This window comes from Anas acuta, chromosome 26, assembly GCF_963932015.1.
Source record: "Anas acuta chromosome 26, bAnaAcu1.1, whole genome shotgun sequence".
Taxonomy (NCBI): Eukaryota; Metazoa; Chordata; class Aves; order Anseriformes; family Anatidae; genus Anas; species Anas acuta.
In genome coordinates this window covers 6,316,773-6,326,484 of record NC_089004.1, presented here as the reverse complement: position 1 = coordinate 6,326,484, position 9,712 = coordinate 6,316,773, and the positions used below count along the sequence as shown (strand labels likewise).

The window sequence follows — 9,712 nt, the reverse complement described above, 5'->3', positions numbered from 1 at the left end:
GCCAGACCCAGCACACCACCAGAAGTGGATTGTTACGATATGGAGATGGTAGGTTATCCAACGGCTCCCGTTTATTATCTTTTTATTTTTCCTGTTCTTCTTCTTCTTCAAAATTTCTTACCTGCTTTTAGTGTAAATATTAAGGCTGTAAAAGGACATGAAGTCCTCCTGATCCATAATCCTGCATCATCACTTTCTTCCCGGCAGAAAGGTTCCTTCGAATTAACATGTGTATTTAAGGCCTGACAAATACAGTCTTCAAAGGATCCAAAAACGGGCCCAAAGACATGCGGTCTTAAAGGCTCCTTTGGCCATTCTATCACACAAGACTGAACCATTTTTTATTTACTTTTTACGTTACTGGGGCCTCTCTCGTTCCAGTTTCTAACTGTTATTCCTAATGGACTTTCTGGTGGTATGTCTGGTAATTTGCTCCCTTTCTTCTGGTCCCTGGTCTTTGGTTTTGTCTCACCCATCTAGGAATGTTACTCTGGCAATTCCCACAGCCCTTGGTTACCTTAATAAGAGTGTCTTAAAGAGGATTTAAGATCTATCACCCACCCACAAATCCTTTGGGAATCCCTTCGGTCCTTCATCGGCCAAGTCCCTCGCGGGAGATTGGAACTGTGGTACAGAAGACCTCCACAATCACTTCGGAACTAAATTCCGTCTCAGTCACACTCTTACACACACAGGCAACCAAAACCCATCCAACAGAACAGTATACGCTTTAAACACTTACGACTCCGTTGTCTTCATTCAGATCTTCACACGCAGAATTACGGGCAAAATATACTGCTGCAGCCAGCAAGGGAGCTGAAAAAAAATCAAAACCTTAGCTTACCTGTATTCAGGTTCGAGATGCCATTAGTCCCGACCAGACTCGAACAGCAACCACCAAATGCTGGGGCACCTCTCCTACATCAAATAAGATTCCAAGAACCAAAGCCCTCCTGGACAAGCCCCCTGGTGTCATACATGACTGGGTCCCAAACTGGATTGCAATTAAATTTTACAGTTTTTTAAATAAAGAGAGGTAAACGAGAAGTTGCTCGCAAACAGATATACTGTGCCAGATGTCCTTCAGCAAGTGCCCAGAGGCAGACCGGATGTCTTTCCCAACACAGTCCCATCAATGTATTAGTACACCCATGCACTGCCACGTTACCTGTCATCACTAACTGCCAGGCAGGACAGCTCCAGACCAAACACATACACACACACACAGGCACGCCACAAACACTACAAACAAAACGCACAACACTAGGCGCAAGAAAAAGTGACCCCCGGGGGAAAGCCCTATGGCAACAGCAAGTCAGAACAAGTGCTCTGCACCAGACCCCAGGAGAGACTCAAATGTCACGACACGCGACTGGAAGCAACTGCCAGAACTGGGATGATGGAGGCCTAAAAAGCCTGCCTTCAAGACAAGAGACCAGAAGGATGGGGACTGAAAACCCCCTAAGAAGACACTTAGGAAATCAATTCCCAAGCAAGAGCTCCTGATGCGGCCCAGACGACTTCTGCAAGAGTGAGGATGGAAACAGATGTGATCTCAAACCGAATACGATGCACAAGACCTGAAACAGATCTGCACTTCAAGCAGCGACTGCAAGACAAGAAGTTCTCGGATCAGAGCCATGATGACAAAACAAGCATTGAGGCCCTTCAGCACAGCTACCAAGTCGCCTGTCTGGTCAGTCCAGAGTCAAAAGTCATGAGGATATCAAGACCCAAGAAGCACAGAACAGACACTGCAGAAGCAACACTACAGGACAGACCAACAGAAGGAAACTGTCCTGCCTGGCGCACGCACTCACACTACAAAATAATCCTGCCTCTTCTATTAGCCTGGTGACCCAGCCACAAGCACCCTGAACGTGACCCAGCCTCAACCACCCTCACAGTGGCACCAAGTATATTCAGCCAGCAGGCACCACGCTGCTCTGGCTCCCAGCTCCCATTAGCCACCCCAGATATGCAAATACCAGGTGCCCTCCAACTTAGCTCTCAGGTTGCTGCATGGTAAAGTCCCTCCGCCTCAAGAAATGCACAGGCACCAATTGTCATCTTGGTCAATTGCCAGGCTCATCATCAGCTGCAAAAACAGAGTACCAGCATTCACTAGGACGCCAGCCCCATTGCTCACCTTCTCCACAATGCTGACTACTGCTGATGCAACGTACGATTGTGCTCACGTGTTCCTCTCCGAGTCCAAGGTCCAACAGTGAAACCAGTATCATCCACTCCACCTGGGAAAACAAAGGGATTAAATGTTCGTTGCATTCACAACAAGTCAGCCAATGGTGTTGGTTTTTTTTTCTTATTGTTTTTTTTTTGTCTGTGTGTGTTTCCTGTTTTGTTTTTTTTTTTTAAATGTTTTAGCTAAACAACATGCAGAGAGCAGACAAGAGACCTGGGGTGTTTCTAGAAGCAACAATCCCCATGCTTTTCCTGCAGCTTTTAATATTGAAAGGACAGCACAACCACTCAAGTAACTGGAACTTTTTCAAATGGAATTAAGTCAAACAGGTTCATCATCACTTGCAAAAACAGAGAACCAGCATTCACTAGCATGCCAGCACTGATACCCACCTCTTGGACAACACTCACTACTACTGATGCAACATACAGTTGTGCAATACCTCTCTGTTCAAAACTCCTTTACCTAACCTGCTCAGTAGCTCCACATGACAAATGGGCCCGGGGGGCGCCGCACCGAAATGGGGCCGGGCAGCCTTATTCTGCAGAGAAGAAGGAGGTGACCCTGCTCACTCTCTAGGCACTACTGCACTTATGTGGTCAAGGAACCCTACCCCACGGTTTCCCCAAAACAACGTACCTTTTCTTTTTCTTAGTATCTTTTATTTACGTAGAAAGAAAAATCTAGGAGCAGAAGTGATTACATGCCAAAAAAAAAAAAAAACAATTCCATTCCACTCACAGGAAAAATCACTTACTTCAGTAGGATATCTGAGAACCAAGTGGCTATGCTGGTGGGTCAAAACACACTACAGGACACTGGGGCCAGGCCCTCTGCTGCACCCACTTAAAACCCATCCCTGCACTCACCAAGGTGCAACCCCAACACAAAAAAAACAGACGCAGCATTTCAGCTTCAACAGCTTTGGGAACTGCTGGAAAGCAAGCTTCATCCTCAGAGAGGCGTGCTCAGGCTACACAGGACAGGGCTTCGGGCACCACTTTGCTTACCAAAGAAGACCGCAATCAGCACCTGCTTCGTTCCAATTCTCAAGAACTAACATCACAGCCCACGTTGCCTGGGACACCTGATAAACAGAAGAGAAAGCAGCCATACCCTTTTCAAGCCATCCCTGCACGTGTCGCTCCTTGATCATCTGCAACCTCTTCTCCAATCCTCAACCGCTTCTGTGGAGAGCCTGCCATGGCACCTGCAAAGCAAGACCCTTCGCACTCACCTCATGCTACTTGGCAGTTCTGCTCCAATCCAGCTCACAACCAGCCCGCCCTTCTCGTGCTGCTCTTCAGAGTGCAGCTTGGCCCCACTCAGCCTGTGCGAGACACCTGCAAAAGAGAAGGAAAACCACAGGCTGAAGCAGCATCCAAAGCCACAGCACAGCTGGGACAGTTACTCTCATCTGCTCCCTTACCTTGGCCCCCTCACCTGCCCTCTAGGCAGATGTTTCCATCTGCTCTCTTAGGCCAGCTACAACACCTCGGAAATATAAAATAAACAGGATTTTTACTGTATTTTGTGCAGTTAACTAACTGCAGTGACAACTGCACCCCTAAAGTACCTGCTACATCTGCTCATCGCTCACCTTGCCAAAAGCAGCTCCGGTCGTCAAGTCCCGTGTTGGACACTGTGTTTCACCTTAAACAAATGAAAACAGCCACAAGAGAATCAATCATTCACCTGCCACCATTAGCACCCATCCCTCCACAACACAAAGGGACCCAATTAACGATATTATCATTTCAAAACAGCAGCCCCCTTGCCTCAGCACCTCAGAAGTAGATCAAGACAGGCACCGAGCTGCCTACCGAGTGCTGAACGGTTCCAGAAGGAGCTCTTTCCTGTGGGCAGTTCCTACTACGGTATACACTCTACTGGGGACAGGAAAGAAATAAAAATAAAAAAATTCAAAACCCCATATCTGTAAGCTTTCAAGATTCAACAGTACACCATTCAAGCACTATGCAAACAGCTGCTCGCAAGCAGCTCAACTCTGCCAAATCCACATCTGCCAACCTCCAGAGATGACTGTGCCAGCTGTCCTTCAGTATGCGCCCAGAGGCAGATGTCTACGCCAAAACAGTCCCATCAATGTATTAGTACACCCATGCACTGCCACGTTAGCTATTATCACTAACTGCCAGGCAGGACAGCTCCAGACCAAACACGTACACACACAGGCACGCCACAAACACTACAAACAAAACACACAACACTAGGCGCAAGAAAAAGTGACCCCCGGGGGAAAGCCCTATGGCAACAGCAAGTCAGAACAGGTGCTCTGCACCAGACCCTACCAGAGACTCAAATGTCACGACACGCGACTGGAAGCAACTGTCAGAACTAGGATGATGGAGGCCTAAAAAGCCTGCCTTCAAGACAAGAGACCGGAAGGATGGGGACTGAAAACCCCCTAAGACAACTCTCAGGAAATCAATTCCCAAGCAAGAGCTCCTGATGCGGCCCAGACGACTTCTGCAAGAGTGAGGATGGAAACAGACGTGATCTCAAACCGAATACGATGCACAAGACCTGAAACAGATCTGCACTTCAAGCAGCGACTGCAAGACAAGAAGTTCTCGGATCAGAGCCATGATGACAAAACAAGCATTGAGGCCCTTCAGCACAGCCACCGAGTCGCCTGTCTGGTCAGTCCAGAGTCAAAAGTCATGAGGATATCAAGACCCAAGAAGCACAGAACAGACGCTGCAGAAGCAACACTACAGGACAGACCAACAGAAGGAAACTGTCCTGCCTGGCGCATGCACTCACGCTACAAAATAATCCCGCTGCTTCTATTAGCCTGGTGACCCAGCCACAAGCAGCCTGAACCACCCTCACAGGGGCACCAAGTCTATTCAGCCAGCACGCTCCATGCTGCTCTGGCTCCCAGCTCCCATTAGCCACCCCAGATATGCAAATACCAGGTGCCCCACAACTTAGCTCTCAGGTTGCTGCATGGTAAAGTCCCTCCGCCTCAAGAAATGCACAGGCACCGATTGTCATCTTAGTCAATTGCCAGGCTCATCATCAGCTGCAAGAAACAGAGTACCAGCATTCACTAGCACGCCGGCCACGATGCCCACCTGCTCCACAATGCTGACTACCGCTGATGCAACATACGGTTCTGCTCACCTCTTCCTCTCTGAATCCAAGCTCCAACAGTGCAGCCAGTATCATCCACTCCACCTGGGAAAACAAAGGGATTAAATGATCGTTGCATTCACAAGTCAGCCAATGGTGTTGGTTTTTTTGTTACTGTTTTTGTGTGTGTGTGTGTGTGTGTGTGTGTGTGTGTTTCCTGTATTTATTTTTTAGTCTGCTTTAGCTCAACAGCATGCAGACAAGAGAACTGGGGTGTTTCTAGAAGCAATAATCCCCATGCTTTTGCTGCAGCTTTTAACATTGAAAGGACAACACGACCCAGCAAGTAACTGGAACTTTCTTAACTGGAATTAGCTCAAACTTTTATTCACATTGAAAGAAAAATCTAGGTGCAGAACAGATTATACACCAACAAAATCAATTCCATTCCACCCCCGGGAAAAAAAATCACATACTCTCATCCCCTCCTGTCCCTCAGCCGCTTGCCTGCCCCACGTGGCAGATGCTTCCATCTGTTCTCTTCACCCACTTACAGCACCTCTAAAAGGCAAACTGGAATTTTACTCTACTGGATGTAGGAAAATAACTGCAGTGACAACCGCACCCCAAAAACAACAGTTACCTCTGCTCATCACGTACCAGAGTCACTGCAGAGGCAGCTGGTTGACACATCCTGCACTGCACACTGCATTGCAGCCTGAACAAAGGAGAAAGGCAGGAAGAAGATAAACATTCAGCTGCCAGCAGTAGCACCCATCCCTCAAAAACATAAGCGACCCCAGCTTTACTTTTATCCTTTCAAAACAGCAGGCCACTTGCCTCTGGACCTGCAAATTAGGTCCAAGCTTGAAAGGAGCGGCCAGCATCACCCACGCCACCTGGGAACATAAAAGGACAAAATAACCACTGTGCTTGCAAGCACCCACCTGCTACACTGCTCCTCTATCCCAAACAGTCTCACCCCGGACCCTCACAGGGAAACACCTGAGCGTCTTCCCTTCGCTTCAGATAAGGGATGACCAGGCTGACACCACTCACCTTCCCTCAGAGCTTCCTGACATGACGATTTCCCTTCCCTCTCCACAACTGCACAAAGCACCTGCAGAGGCAAGAGAAAAGCACACTCTAAAGCACCTCACAGCCACAGCGTACCTGCTGCAATACCTCTCTCTTCCCAGCTCCGGTACTTCAGCTGCCCACCAGCTCTAACTCAGGTTCTTTGCTCACAGCAGCACAGCAAACACTGCCCGGGCCACACAACACACACTACACAAGCTACATTGCCCAGCACACACAAGCTGGTACATTCCCACCCAACAATCAGTCGCATCGCACAGGAAGGATGCTGCACACTCCTAGAAACCAAACCTACCAGTCCTGAGCAGCTCCCCACTTCCTCCTGCCAACCACGCTCAGCACACACACTATTCACCCATCAAAAAAAAAAATAAACTTAGAACTTACACACACAAAAAAAAAAACAACCGAGCTCCACAAATGCCAAAAAGACATGCGCACACAGCAGCCCCAGCAGGGGTAATCACAGACTTACCCTTTGCAGATGAAAAGGTGACTATGATACAACCCTGCTCAGTCTCTTGGCAATGCTGCATCTACACTGTCAAGCCACATGTAGCCGGTAATCAAGCTGGTTTTAGTCCTCTGCAGAATAAAACGAGTGGGTTTATACATCTAGAGATTAAAGTGCAGCTCAAAAACAGAGGAGTATCGCACCATCCTAAAAAACAATAAGCCACAAACCTCTACTAAACACCCCTCTATTAAATGAATTCCAAGCACTTAAAAATTCTAGAAATCTATAGACTCCAGTCTGCCTAGAGAACCCTGCAACTGACTGAAGGAAAAACAAAGCACTTACCCCAAGGAGCAGCCCAGGCAGAAGGAGCTCTCTGATAGCATGCCTGGGGCTCATATAGCATTCAGCCCTGCCCAGCACCCAAACCCAATCACCTGGGAAAGGGGAGGGGCAAAGCACAAGGAAGTAGAAAGAAAGCAGGAACAGAAGCAACTGCTTTTTATTTTTTTTTTTATTTTATTTTATTTTTTTTTTTTAAGATCTGCTTTACTGGGAAAACATGCAGAGAGCAGACAGGTGACCTGTGGTGTTTCTAGAAGCAACAATCCCCATGCTTTTACTGCAGCTTTTAACATTGAAAAAACAACACGACCAGGCCAGTAACAGGAACTCTTTCAAATGGAATTACGTCAAACAGGTTCATCATCACTTGCAAAAACAGAGAACCAGCATTCACTAGCACGCCAGCACTGACACCCACCTCCTCCACAACGCTTACTACTACTGATGCAACATGCTACTGTGAAATACCTCTCTGTTCCCAGCTCCTTTCCCTCATCTGCTCACTACATTTACCTGAGAAGTGTGCCCAAACGGACTCATTCTACAGAGATGAAGAAGGTGGCCCTGCTCACTCTCTTGGCACTACTGCACTTATGCACTCAAGGAACCATACCCCACAGTTTCCCAAAAACAACGTACCTGGCAACCCCTCATAAATGTACTTCTAATATGTCAATTCAAGGACATAAAGCCTAGAAGGCTTTATGGTCTAAAGACTCGACAGACAGAAAACACACAAGCAAAAGCTCCAGAAATATAACAAACTGTCCCTAAACTTGAAACAGACTACCCCTTACATGCCCACTGCTGCCATTTTCAGACACATGCTCACACAGGGAGCTTCCATGATACATTTCAACTAAACCCTGCTCCATCTCTTTAACAACAAGGTTTTGACTTTGATAATATTTGACATACAGGCAAAGAATCACAGAAAGCCCCGTAATTCTGCAAAATTCAGAAGGGACCCAGAACCACAAAGCAAACACACAAAGTAACATCACCATACTATCCGTAAAACTGCTATAACAACTACTCATCTGAGGAAGAGCCGTGTGCAATACAAGCACCTACTAATAGATTTCTGTACAATGACAGATCCTACCAGCTGCCACCTCAAAAAGACATGCGTACCCGTTTCTACTAGGAAACGCATCAGTCCATAGACTCTGACCCACCTAAAGAACCCTCCAAACAACTGAAGGAAAAACAAAGCCCTTACCCAAAAGTGCAGCCCAGACAGAAGGAGCTCTCTGATGGCACACCTGCAACTCAGTTACCACTAGGTCCCACCTGGACCCTGAAGCCAATCACCTGGGAAAGTGCAAGGGGGAAAGCACAAAAAACAAAAAGGAGCAACAGCTGTGGTTTATTTACTTATTTATAAGGCTTAGCTCAACAGCATACAGAGTGCAGACAGGAGAGCTAGGGTGTTTCTAGGAACAAAAATCCCCATGCTTTTGCTGTAGCTTTGAATATTAAAAGGACAATACAACTAAGCAAGCAATTGATTTCTTTTTCCATCTGGAATTACCTCGATCTTTCATTTACATAGAAAGAACAATCTAGGAGTAGAACAGATTACACACCAAAAAATAATTCTATTCCATTCCACTCACAGGAAAAAATCACTTCAGTAGGATACCTGAGAACTAAATGGCTATGTTGATGGGTCAAAACACGCTACAGGACACTGGGGCCAGGCCCTCCGCTGCACACACTTAAAACCCATCCCTACACTCACCAAGGTGCAACCCCAACACAAAAAAACAGACACAGCATTTCAGCTTCAACAGCTTTGGGAACTGCTGGAAAGCAAGCTTCATTCTCAGCGAGGCGTGCTCAGGCTACACAGGACAGGGCTTCGGGCACCACTTTGCTTACCAAAAAACCGCCATCAGCACCTGCTTTGTTCCGATTCTCAAGAAATAACATCACAGCCCACATTGCCTGGGACACCTGATAAACAGAAGAGAAAGCAGCCATACCATTTTCAAGCCATCCCTGCACGTGTCGCTCCTTGATGAGCTGCAACATCTTCTCAAATCCTCAACCGCTTCTGTGGAGAGCCTGCCAGGGCACCTGCAAAGCAAGATGGATACCCTTCACAGTCACCTCGTGCTACTTGGCTGTTCTGCTCCAATCCAGCTCACAACCAGCCCGCCCTTCTCGTGCTGCTCTTCAGAGTACAGCTTGGCCCCACTCAGCCTGTGTGAGACAAAAGTGAAACAAAAAGAAAAGCACAGGCTGAAGCAGCATCCAAAGCCACAGCACAGCTGGGACAGTTACTCTCATCTGCTCCCTTACATCTGCCCCCTCACCTCCCCTCGAGGCATATGCTTCCATCTGCTCTCTTAGGCCAGCTACAATACCCCTGAAATATAAACAGGATTTTTACTGTATTTTGTGCAGTTAACTAACTGCAGTGACAACTGCACCCCTAAAGTACCTGCTACATCTGTTCATCGCTCACCTTGCGAAAAGCAGCTATGGTCAAGTCCCGTGTTGTA

At 47.3% G+C, this 9,712-nt stretch overlaps 3 long non-coding RNA genes across 3 annotated transcripts in view; all 3 read right to left on the bottom strand.

The window, feature by feature from the left end:
* Positions 1-1,472, bottom strand: part of LOC137845030 (uncharacterized) — a 2,051-nt gene extending 579 nt beyond the window's left edge. Inside the window, exon 1 of the long non-coding RNA XR_011090074.1 lies at positions 743-1,472. This is a non-coding gene — a long non-coding RNA (uncharacterized lncRNA). The remainder of the gene's footprint in view (positions 1-742) is intronic.
* Positions 1,473-1,670: 198 nt separating this feature from the next.
* On the bottom strand, positions 1,671-3,533 carry LOC137845031 (uncharacterized). The gene is made up of 3 exons (XR_011090075.1): positions 3,214-3,533; positions 2,187-2,252; positions 1,671-2,098 (listed from the first exon to the last, which is right to left on the bottom strand). It is a non-coding gene; the product is annotated as an uncharacterized lncRNA (long non-coding RNA).
* A 1,984-nt stretch (positions 3,534-5,517) lies between these two features.
* On the bottom strand, positions 5,518-9,231 carry LOC137844915 (uncharacterized). The gene is made up of 4 exons (XR_011090042.1): positions 8,425-9,231; positions 6,876-6,985; positions 6,362-6,422; positions 5,518-6,201 (listed from the first exon to the last, which is right to left on the bottom strand). It is a non-coding gene; the product is annotated as an uncharacterized lncRNA (long non-coding RNA).
* Positions 9,232-9,712: the final 481 nt, after the last annotated feature.